The sequence below is a fragment of the Ovis aries genome, chromosome 11 (genome assembly GCF_016772045.2).
Source record: "Ovis aries strain OAR_USU_Benz2616 breed Rambouillet chromosome 11, ARS-UI_Ramb_v3.0, whole genome shotgun sequence".
NCBI classification, from domain to species: Eukaryota; Metazoa; Chordata; class Mammalia; order Artiodactyla; family Bovidae; genus Ovis; species Ovis aries.
The window spans coordinates 9,348,760-9,361,448 of NC_056064.1; the positions used below are offsets into that span (position 1 = coordinate 9,348,760).

The 12,689-nt window shown below is 41.3% G+C and overlaps 2 non-coding genes across 2 annotated transcripts; both read right to left on the reverse strand.

The window, feature by feature from the left end:
* Position 1: 1 nt before the first annotated feature.
* On the reverse strand, positions 2-165 carry LOC114117060 (U1 spliceosomal RNA). The gene has a single exon (XR_003590852.1). It is a non-coding gene; the product is annotated as a U1 spliceosomal RNA (small nuclear RNA).
* Positions 166-1,412: 1,247 nt separating this feature from the next.
* Positions 1,413-1,577, reverse strand: LOC114117093 (U1 spliceosomal RNA). The gene has a single exon (XR_003590884.2). It is a non-coding gene; the product is annotated as a U1 spliceosomal RNA (small nuclear RNA).
* Positions 1,578-12,689: the final 11,112 nt, after the last annotated feature.

A 12,689-nucleotide genomic window follows, 5' to 3' on the forward strand; every position in this document is an offset into this window, starting at 1 on the left:
ACAGGGGAGAGCGCGAACGCAGTCCCCCACTACCACAAATTATGCAGTCGAGTTTCCCACATTTGGGGAAATCGCAGGGGTCAGCACATCCGGAGTGCAATGGATAAGCCTCGCCCTGGGAAAACCACCTTCGTGATCATGGTATCTCCCCTGCCAGGTAAGTATGAGTTGCTCGCTCTGCCTGCCGACTCAGCCTCACCTTCCAAACACTTCGCACTTACGGTCACTCTCTTCACCGCAACTCTACACCCTCACTTACGAAATAACGGCTTCTCCCAACTATAAAGGCCTGACGAGCACGTTGCCAGTACCGCAATATTTGCAAAATAATACAAATGCTTCATAGTACATGCTGAACAGGGCCAGCCGACGCCGAGCTCATTTACATACTCCGCGCACCGTAGTGACGTCACTCCGTAGCGCCGACTGTACCGGGGCCTCGTGATAGGCTGACTGACGGCCACGGAGGCGCTCGGGGCCTAATCCCCGGGGCCGGGAATGTGACCCACCTTTGTGACAGAAGAGATTGTAGGGAGGCGATGAGCTTTGCGACTGGGTGGGGCGGGAACAGTCCGAATTATCCAGGTGCGCCTAATGTAATCAAAGGCTCTTATGGAGAGGAGTTACGTTATCAACTGACCGAGGACACTAAATGGTGGCTTTGGAAATGGAGAGGGGAAGTGGCTCAGTCGTGTCCGACTCTTTGCGACCCCGTGGACTGTAGCTTACAAGGCTCCTCTGCCCATGGAATTTTCCAGGCAAGAGTACTGATTCGAGTGGGTTGCCATTTCCTTCTCCAGGGGATCTTCCCGACCCAAGGATCGAAGCCGGGTCTCCCGCATTACAGGCAGACATTTTACCGTCTGAGCCACCAGGGAAGCCACCTGAAAATGGAGAAACGGACCACAAAGCAAGGACAGGTTGCTTTCAAGAGGTTCCCCTTCTATACCTACTCGTGAAGAAAGAAAAGGTCATAAAAGGATCCTCTGGCTCAGAGGTTAAAGCGTCCGCCTGCAATGAGGGAGACCTGGGTTTGATCTCTGGGTCAGGAAGAAAATGGCAACCCACTCCAGTCCACAGGGTCGCAAAGATTCGGACACGACTGAGCGACTTCACCTCACCTAGAAGAAAGAGACCACTTTCTTATAGATAACTTACTATTTCCACAGTAGTTAAGAAATTTCTTTGAAGTCTACAACAGCGATGAAAGAGACCAATATTTTTTCCCCAAAAAAAGGAAAAAAAAAAAAACAAAGATGCCCAGGCTTAACCCCTGCTGGAAAACCGAAATACCAAAAATCCTGTAAGCAACCATAACAGAAAAAGATAATCTGTATGTCTTCACATCCTCTTATGGAGCCGAACTAATTCCCATAGTCTCAATTACTGCCTTCTCGTAAGACAAGCCACATCAGGGGAGAGCGCGAACGAAGTCCCCCACTACGACAAATTGTGCAGTTGAGTTTGCCACATTTGGGGAAATCGCAGGGTCAGCACATCCTGAGTGCTGTGTTTCCCAGCCTCACCCTGGGAAAACCACCTTCGTGATCATGGTATTTCCCCTGCCAGGTAAGTGTGAGTTGTTATCGGCCTCTGCCATGTCACCCCCATATTCTAATCACTCTAAAGAGAGGGTCACTTTTTTCGTGTATTTTACAGACCTCTCCCCCCACTTCTGGAATTAAGCCTTCAAACTATAATTACAAAGAAGGAATACTTTGTAGATCTCAATGTTGCAAATCATAGGAAATAAATGCCTAGTGTAAACATTATGGCAGTCACTCATCTACATGTTCCACACCCCTTTTGCTGATCTCATTTAGCGTGTCCTTTTCCTGGAGAAGGAAATGGCAACCCAGTCCAGTATTCTTGCCTAGAGAATCCTATGGATAGAGAATCCTTTGGACGGAGAGGCTTGGTGGGCTACAGTCCACGGGTCACAAAGAGTCAGACACGACTGAGCGACTTCACTTTCACTTTCCTGGTATAGTTACTGGAATGAAACTTAAAGGCAAAGACTCTACAGATATAAACGTAAGAAATTCATTCCTTCCTTCAAGGGCTTGGACCTAATGGCCTCGCTGTGATTCTGGTGTAGTTCAGCAAGCCAGTATCTACGCAACAGAAATAGCAAGTCTGAAAAGATGAAATTTGGTAAAAGTACGTTTGAAAATTCAGTCGACGTAGTTAGAGCTGCAAATAACTTGAGTGTTCAAAGCTTCGAGCACAAGTACAAAATAAGTTCTTTTTCAAATGTGGAAGCAAATGATCACCCTTACAAGAACAGCTGCACAAATACTAATTCTAATTTTGAACTGAGTTAGTGGAAAGCTCTTGCAGCAACCCCTCGTACAGCAGATATTTGGGTAAGTTGTAGGGGTCCATTAGCTGGAATGTGATGATCCTCACCGTTGGAAATCACTTTTGTGATTAAGAGTTTCTCCTCTCCTCATCGAGACTAAGCTGTGTTTTGACTTATCCTTAAACTCTCTTGTGCTCAACACTATAAGCACAGGGTCATTCTTTTGCTTTTTCATGGGCGTCTGAAAGCCACAAGACTACTAGAGTTTCAACCCATCCTACAAGAAATTCCTGACCTCTCCAAGACTATCTCAGATCCTTTGAAAACAGCAAATCCCATTTTAGGCAACGGTTAGTACTTCATGTATTACATGTTCACATAATTATCATCAGACTTCTCAGTCCTCTCCTTTCTGCCTCAGTGTATGTTAGAACTGGAGTTCCCATGTTTAACTATTCTTCAGTTGCCCAAGATCACACTAGAACCAACCTATTTCTCACAGTTTTATCTTACAGAAGGACTCTTCTAATATTGTCTCCTCCACCAACATAAATCAGCCAGCTTTTATATCTTTTTTTTTTTTTTTCTGGCCACATTGGGCTGCTTGCAGGATCTTAGTTCCTCCACTACAGATTGAACATGGGCCCACAGCAGTGAAAGCATGGAGTCCTAACCACTGGACCACCAGGGAATTCCCAAGCTTTGTATCTTTAAAACAGGAAGAAGTAATGCTATTTGTAAAAATCATATTAAAAATTAACAAGCAATAACTGAGAACAGAGGTAAATGAGATGGAGAGAGAGGAAAAAAATACTGGGGTGGAAGAGGGAGATCATAAAGTCTGAAGTCTGACCTTTGACACCCTACCAGTTTGTTATAAACTCTCTCCCCCCAAAAAAAGAACTATTATATGTAATACATATATAAAACATATACTCACATATACATACATGCCTGCATGTGTAATCTGGAAACATTCTGTGTGTCTGTGAAATGAAAGTCAGATATCTTGGGGCCTGCTGGTAGTCCGGTGTTTAAGGACCCTCCTGCCAATTCAGGAGACGCAGGTCTGAGCCCGGGTCTGGGATGAGCCCACAGGCCGAGGGGCAGCTAAGCCAGTGTGCCACAGCTACTGAAGCCCGCACGCCCCACAACCTGTGCTCCACAACAAGAGGCGACGCCACAACGAGCAGCCCCCGCTCACCAGAGAAAGCAGAGAAACCAGAGAAAGCGCACACACAGCAACAGAAACCCAGCGCAGCCAAAAGATTGATAATTTTTTTTTTCTAAAGTTAGAGATCTTGAAATCTGGCTGGGAACCACACTTGTAAGGGGAAAATGGTATCTGTGAACTAGACTACTATTATCACCAAACAACTCTTAAATTCAAAATGCCATTTTCAGAAGATTGGTGACTGCCACTGCCTTTTTATTTGTGAGATATAGCTGATTTACAGTATTGTGTCACGTGTGGGTGTACAGCAAGGTGATTCAGTTATTTTTTTTTTCAGACTTTTTTCCACTATAGGTTGTTACAAGATATTGAATTTAGTTCTCTGTGTTATATACTAAGTCCTTAATGCTTCTCTGTTTTATGTATAGTAGTTTATATCTGTTAACCCATACTACTAATTTATCCCTTCCCACCTCCGTTTCCCCTTTGGTAACCATAAGTTTGTTTTCTGGCCGACTCTGCTTCTGTTTTTCTATATAGATTCATTTTTATTATTTTTTAGATTTCATATATGTGATATCATATAGTATTTGTCTTTTACTTCACACAGTATGATATTCTCTAGGTCTGTCCACATTACTATAAAAGGTAATATTTCATTCTTTTTTATGACAGTGATATTCCATGGTGTGTGTATATACACACACCACATCTTAAACCAATCATTGGACACTTGGATTGTTTCCAGGTGTTTACTACTGTAAACAGTACTAACAGTGTTTTCTTTTTATCTTTTCTTTTTTGACCATGAGTCTTGTTGGATCTTACCTCCTTAGATCAAACCTGAACCCTCAACAGTGAAAGCGCCAAGTTCTAACCACTGGACCATCAGGGAGTTTCCTAGTGGTGCTTTCTTAAATAACACAGAGCCCTTCACAAGGTTAGTTTCACTGTTTCATGGGAACTTCATTGTTTTCGGCCCAGTTATCCAAACATATGTCCAAGGCAATCTGCCTTAGGGCAAAAGCATGACTGTCCTTCATGCTCTTATAGCTCAAGCAGGTTAAAACTTTAATGCTATATCCTCATAGAAGCCCTTTGAGGAAAGGGCTTTCCTTTGAGGAAAGCCACACATTCCTTAGAAAAATACAAGGAAATACTTACATAAGTTTATATTAAATACAAACATGTTAGCCAGAAAAAGTAAAGAAGCTTTAGTTCATTTTACAAATGTTTCAAAACTTTGTTGCCAAAACCAAAGTAGATGTAATTATCTCACAGATTAATCTCATTTATGAACAAAACTAAATGCCCCCACTGGCAGCAACTAGAGAAAGCCCACACAGTGCAGCCAAAAATAAGTAAATAAAAGAACAGTACGCAATAACCAAATAGGTTTTATACCAGGTATACAGGACCTACATATATAAAAGTATGTTAGGGACTTCCTTTGCAGTCCAGTGTTTAAGAACCCACCCTTCCATTGCAGGGGGCAAGGGTTTGAGAAACTCAGATCCCACAAACTGCTTGGCTCAGCCAAAAAGAAAAAAAAGCATATGATAAAGACAGCATTTTATATAGGTGGGGGAAAAGATCGATTGCCTTATAAAGACTATTTACAAAACTGTCTTACCACTGGAGAGAAGGGAAAAAAATGCTTTCTTCCTCCTACATTTAAAAAAAATCAGATAGATTAAAATATTCAAATTAAATCATAAACCATATATAAAAAATACAGATGATTATGTTTATAATAATTTTGACGAAAATAAAGACTTCTTTTTGGCCGTGCCAAAGGGCTTGGGGGATCTCAGTTCCCAGTGGCCCCTGCAGTGGGGTCCTAACCACTGAGCCACTAGGGAATTAACAAGAAAAGACTTTCTAAGCATGTTACCAATGTAAGAATTAAATATAAAGTTTGCATATACATAACATCAATAAAGTAGAAAACCTCATAAAGTCTAAATACATGTGACAAAGTGGGAAGATATCTGCAATCTAGTGATTAGGTAAATAGCCTGTATAATAGAATATGCACATGAGAGAGTTGGCAGCTTAAGAATTTGGGGTTTTAATGCCAGACAAAACTGAGCAGAATGCTAGGCCTACCATAATAAATGTTAGTTATCATTTCTGATAATAAAGCAAATACATATTTTAAATTAAAAGTAGCCTAGTAAAAAAGTGAGAAAGGAACACGCACCCATGTCTGTAGCAGTATTACAACAGCCGAAGGGTAGCAGCAGCTCAAGTGTCCATCTACAGATGAATGTAAATGCATACAATGGAATGTTCAACCTTAAGAAGGAAAGAAATTCTGATAGGTGCTACAACATGAGTGTATTATACCTTGAAAACATTATGTTAAGTGAAATAAATCAGGCACAAAAAGATAAACTCTATCTATATGATGCCATTTGTATAAGGAAATGAAAAATGGTGAGTTGTTCAAAGGGTACAGAGTGTCAGGTGTGCAAGATAAAAAAGTTGTGGACATAAGTTGCAGAACACTGTGAATATAATTAATACCACTGAGACTTACACTTAAAGACGGTAAATTTCTTTTGACCATGTCACACAGCTTTCGGGATCTTGAACCCAGGCAACTGCAATGAAAGCACCAAGTCCTAACCACTGAAATCCCAGGGAATTCCCAAAGATGGTAAATTTTACCATGTGTATTTCACCACCATTAAAAATAAAAAGTGGGCAAAGGATATAATGGGATAGTTACAATAATAAAATACACTTGGCCAATAAAGTTATATGAAAAGATTTTTAACCTCTCTTAGTCATAATAAATGATAATAGCCATTTAAAGTCAATTATATCTCAGTCAAGAAAAACAACCACCAATCATTTAAAGACTGCTAAAGGCTAGCGCTGAGCTTCCCATGTGGCGCTAGTGGTAAAGAACCCGGCTACCAATGCAGGAGACACAAGAGTTGAGGGTTCAATCCCTGGGTTGGGAAGATTCCCCTGGAGTAGGAAATGGCAACCCACTCCATTGTTCTTGCCTTGAGAATTCCATGGACAGAGGAGCCTGTCTGGCTAGTCTTTGGAGCCTCAAAAACTGGGACACGATTGAGCACATATACACACTACATACAAGGCCAGTGCCAGGGTGGGGGCTGGGAAACCAGTTCCCATATACTGTCAGTAGACTCTAAGTGGCACAAACACTTGGCGAGAATTTTCAAAATGGGGAATTCCCTGGCCATCAGGACTCAGGGCTTCCACTAACGTGGCTTGGGGTTCAAAAAAAAAAGAAGATTCAAAATGAAAATGTGTGTGCTTTTTGACCTAGGAATTCTACTACCAGAAATGTATTGAGAGAAAAGAAGGGCACAAGCAAGCTCAAGAGCCCAGATGGGCATGCTTGAACAAGTGAGCTCCAAAGCACACACTACCTCATCACAGTAAAAAAACAGGACATAATTTCAGTTATTAATAACTGTCCAATTATAGGCCACTGATTAGAAAGATGGGCCTCAAGACAGAATAGTATCGAACCATGCAACTTAATTTTTTGGGGGAGCCACTGCCATGTGGCACGTGGGATCTTAGCTTCTGCTGCTGCTGCTACTGCTGCTAAGTCACTTCAGCCGTGTCCGACTCTGTGGGATCCCATAGACGGCAGGCCACCAGGCTCCCCCATTTCTGGGATTCTCCAGGCAAAACACTGGAGTGGGTTGCCATTTCCTTCTCCAATGCATGAAGGTGAAAAGAGAAAGTGAAGTCGCTCAGTCGTGTCCGACTCCTAGGGACCCCATGGATTGTAGCCTACCAGGCTCCCCTGTCCATGGAATTCTCCAGGCAAGAGTACTGGAGTGGGGGTGCCATTGCCCTCTCCTCTTAGCTTCTGACCAGGGATCAAATCCATGCCCCCTGCAGTGGAAGCACAGTCTTAACCACTGGACCTCCATGGAAGTTCCAAACTTAATTTTAAAATAGTTTTTAATCATATAGAGAAAATTTTTGACAAAATATTAAGTGAAAAACAAAAGATACATAAGATATATACATTTCTTCACAATTTCATCATAACTCAAATATATGTATATGAAGTTGTAGGGACATTAAAATAAACTGAAATGTTAACATTATTATCTTTGAATGAAATTGAGCCCCCTTAAAACCAAGTTCCTCTGCTGAGTTTATGATTAACCTCTCAATCCAGAACTTTGTTCCCTTTCCTTTCCTGTACCTGTTCCCACTCAAGACAGGAATATCAAGAAAAGGGGGAAATTGTTTCTGAGCAGGACCCTATGGGGCCTTCCCAGGACACAGCCCACCTGTCTTTCGTCTGTAGAAAAACTTTAGCCTCCTAGGCCTTCTTTAAGTTCCAAAGAGCATTTAATCAGAGAAGTGAGAAAACACAGAAAGAAAGGAAAACAGGCCAAACAAAATAGTAATAGTTTAGCCATTAAACAAAGTTAAGTTAGTTCCTCCATAAGAGCTATAGATAATATTCCAAGCCATATCCTTGGGTTGTTTTGCAGATATTGAAACCCCCACTAGGTGGAAGACGTTAACAGCACTCTGACCACAAGTACGGAGACTCCACACAGGTTGGAACCAGAAGGTTGATGATGTTGACTCCCGATTACCTCAGCACCAACCAATGAGAATAAAATCCATGAGCTGATCAAGTACCACACAACTCTCTCCCTCACCCTGTCATTAACCCATAGGGAAGTCTGGGTCTTCTGAGAATTAGCTGCCCATAGTCCTTGCTTGACCTTGCAATAAATGCTGTACTTTCCTTCAGCACAACCCACTGTCAGTAGACTTGCTTTACTGTGCATGGTGAGTTGACCCAGGTTTGACTCAGTAACAAGAACTGAAGAAAAGATCTAGGAACATGGAAATGTCCACTGACAGATGAAGAAGAAGATTTGGTGTACACACACGCACACTCACACAATGGAATGTTACAAAGCCGTAACAAAGAATGAAATAATGCCATTTGCACAACATGGATGGACCTATGGTTATCATACAAGTGAAGTAAGTCAGATACAGATGAATATCACACAATATCACTTATATGTGGAATGTAAAAAACTGGATACAAACGAACTTATTTATGAAACAGAAATGGGGTCACAGACATAGAAAACAAGCTGCTGCCGCTGCTGCTAAGTAGCTTCAATCGTGTCTGACTCTGTGCGACCCCATAGGCGGCAGCCCACCAGGCTCCCCCATCCCTGGGATTCTCCAGGCAAGAACACTGGAGTGGGTTGCCGTTTCCTTCTCCAATGCATGAAAGTGAAAAGTGAAAATGAAGTCGCTCAGTCATGTCCAACTCCTAGCGACCCCAAGGACTGCAGAGTTCCAGGCTCCTCCGTCCATGGGATTTGCCAGGCAAGAGTACTGGAGTGGGGTGCCATAGCCTTCTCCGAGAAAACAAGCTAATGGTTACCAAAGCAGAAAAGTGGTGGGGAGGGATAAATTAGGAAATTGGGATTAACAGATACACACTACTAAATATAAAATCGTTAAACAACAGGGAACTATATTCAGTTATCTTGTAATAGTGTATAATGGAAAAGAATCTGAAAAAATATGTATAATTGAATTACTTCGCTATATTCTATAAATCAATGATACGTTAATTAAAATATTTAAATAATAAAATAAAAAGGTCTATGAATAAGTTTTATAGTCTGTATTTTTTTGTATTTTGTTTTCTACTTCCGATACATAGATATTTTCCACCTATTTTAGAGTACGAAACAAAAAAAATGGGAGAGAGGAGGTCAGTCATCTAATCATCCATTCTTTTAACAAATATATACTGAACACCTCCTATAAGCCATATACCGTGCTAGGGGTTCCAGGAAAACAAGTAAAATCCACATGGTCCCCATTTGACTGAATCTCATTCTAGTTGGGGGGACATATGCTAAATAAACACAAAGACATCTGGTGCTATGAGATCTTTAGCAGGGAGATCTGATCTAGTTTTGAGGGGGTTTGTTGGAAGTAGAGGTTAAAAGCCAGGTGAGGGGTCAATGTATGCTAAGATTTGAAGGATAAATAGTAGTTAACTGGGTATAGCAGAGAGGTATGCACAAAGGTTCTGTTGTGGCACCCACAAGAAATTAACGCCAGAATGGCTGGAGTCTAAAGAGTAAAAGGGAGATAGGAAAAAGATACAGCTGAAGATGTAAATCCCATGGACGGAGGAGCCTGGTAGGCTGCAGTCCACGGGCTTGCACAGTCGGACACGACTGAAGCGATTTAGCAGCAAAGACGTAAACAGGAGCCAGAACGTGCAAGACTTTTTGTCTTATTAAGAAATTTGGTTTTTATCCTAAGAGCAAAATAGGGAGTTACATAAAATGAAATGCACTCAAGAAAGGACCCTGTCTCAGCAGGTCCACCCTCCCTGCAGCATGGAAGGACAGACTAGAGAGGAGGGAAAGACAAGATGCAGGGAGACCACGTAAAAGGCTCTTGCAATACCTCTAAGAGAAATGGTAACAGCTTGGCTTAAAAAAAGGAGACATGAACATAATCAAGATATTTTAGAGAGAAAATTGATAGATAGAGTTTGTGGTTATATTGAACGTGGAGAGTTAGAGGAGGTGTAGAAGATTTCTAGGTTTCTGGTTTGTGTAGATGGAAGGATGGATATTCAGCTCACAGAGGCAAGGAATGCAGGAAGAGGACAAAGATTTTTTGGTGTGCTGAAGAAAATGAGTTAGGTTTAAGATAGGCTGAGTTGGAGATTTAGCACAGTGCTGTATGCAGTTAGTATTTCCATCAGGAGGTCAGAGAACGGCTTAGAGCTAGAAAAATAAATTTACAAATTACTGGCATATAGTCACTGAACTGTGAACGTGAATAAGATAGCAGAGAGAGAAGGAGAGAACCAGAGAGGGGAGAAGAGAACAGCGCAGTGGGTGAAAGGTCAGTTATGGGGCCTTAAAAGAATGGGAACACTTCCTGCCCTAGTTACAAAGGATAAAAATGTAAGGGAGACAGAAAAGCCCGATGCCTAGGAAGGAAATCAGTGTGGGATCACAGAAGTCAAGTGAGAATACTGTCTCAAGAGTTTGTGGATAACAAATATTTTGAGCTCCCATTGTGTGCAAAGCTTTACCACAACCATCTCTAAAGCTGAACTTTGATTCAGAGTTTTTTCTTAGTCCAACCAGCACTCATTTATCTTTCCTATTCTCATTCATTTGAACACACAAAGTCACCAGTTTTAAAAGTTCTATGTTTTTAGGCTAAAATAAAGTAAACTGCTCGGCTATAACAAATATTATTATTCCTCTCCCACATCTTTAGAAAACAGCCCCATTCTGCATGAAAATGTGTCTGTATTTGATTACTTAGATCAATTATAAATATTGACAGCATTTTGGTAGCTCATTCCTACCCTTAGTTGTACCTAGATAACAAGTCAGAAATGCAACACAACCCAGTAATAATCATTGACTAAGGCTCCATGGTGCTTCCCTGGTGGCTCAGTGGTAAAGAACCTGCCTGCCAACATTGATCCAGCACAGATGCTGGTTCAATCCTGGGTTGGGACTATCCCCTGGAGAAGGAAATGGCAACCCACTCCAGTATTCTTCTCTGGGAAATCCCATGAACAGAGGAGCTTGATGGACTACAGCCCATGAGGTTGCAAGAGTGGGACACGACTTAGGGAATAAAACACAGGCTCCAGGAAGGCATAGATTCTTTTATTTGCCATGTTATTCTGTACAAAACTAGTGGTTAAATATTTAATGTTGCTTAAGTATTCAAATCTTCAACGTGTAAATTTTAAATGGGACACCTTGGTAAACTGTTCACAAGATTACTATAAGGATCAAGTAAAATAAAATAAAATACGTAAAAGCACTTTTCTTTGGCACTTTACAATTGTAGGAATTTTTTTTTTTTGAGGCTCACACCATTAGTACTCTACTGAGCTAAGTGTTCAATAAGGCTTTATTCAACTGTATACACGTTAGAATATTTTTAAATGGAGAAAAATCAAGATTATGCACCTTTTCTGGGTTAGCTTGTATATGATAATTTAATCTTTCCTACAACCCCGTGAAATATTATTAATTTCCATTTGCAGGTGAGGAAACTAACTTGCTAAAGTCTCAGTTGGTTAATTTCCCAAGATGTGATACAAACCCAAATTTGTATGACTCCAAAGCTCAAGTTTGATTTTTAATAAAAATACTGCTTTTTTTTTACCCCCCTCTGACATGGGAACCAACCCATACCCCCGCCACCTTCTACTCCCTAACCCCAGTAGAATCCCGGATTCCTAACGACTGGACCTCCAGGGAAATCCCGCCGTAACAGTATTCTCAAGGTCAAGTAACCCCGTGTCGCAATGGAAAATAATAACACACTCCCAGGAAAATTTAGTATACCAGTTTGAAAGCCTGACTATCGAGCAAACTGCATTTAAGAAATCTTAAGAATGAGGATGAAAACAATAACAACAATAGCAACTCAATGTTCCGAATAAGGTAATAATAATAAATAACAGAATGGCTAGAGTGGACTGGTTTCTTAACTCCATTCTGCTAACGAAAATTCTAAACACAATCCGATTCCGCTGAATTTGACCAAACTACCTGAAGTGCTATCCCTGAATATGTTAACACCATCTCTTCTTCACCCAAGACTCTGGTTACTTGATAAGCATAGGCCCGAATTCTCCCAGCGGACAACATTTATGTAATGCCCCCTGCATGTCCACATGTGGATCATACTAGAAGGTAAGCAATGTAGAGTGGCAAATATACTGCATCTTGATTAGTCCTACCAGACTTTCCCTGCCCTACCAAATGGGGAACAAATATTTCTCGAATTTTCCCCCCACCCGCACTCCAACAGCTACCTCACTATCTGAAGGTAGCTCCGGTAAGAAAAAAAGGTACTAGGTATTAACTGTAGCTTGAAGAAAACTATGCTCTATGAGTCCGTCTCAGTCCTATTTTCCTCGTGGCGTGGCTGTGAGCATTGGAAATGCGTAGGATTTGCTAAAGTGGTCAGCACATTGCCTTCCTTAGATCTTCCGTACTTAAAGGGCTCTGATTCGCAACATTTAGCGAATTCCTTTAAGTTAGGAAGAAAAGTCAAGGATAAGAATTTTCCCCTAAAAGTAAGGAATGAGTTACTCCCTTAAATAAATTATACTCTCCTAGGCAAGGGAAGGGGAGAAAGCAATGGCACCCCACTCCAGTA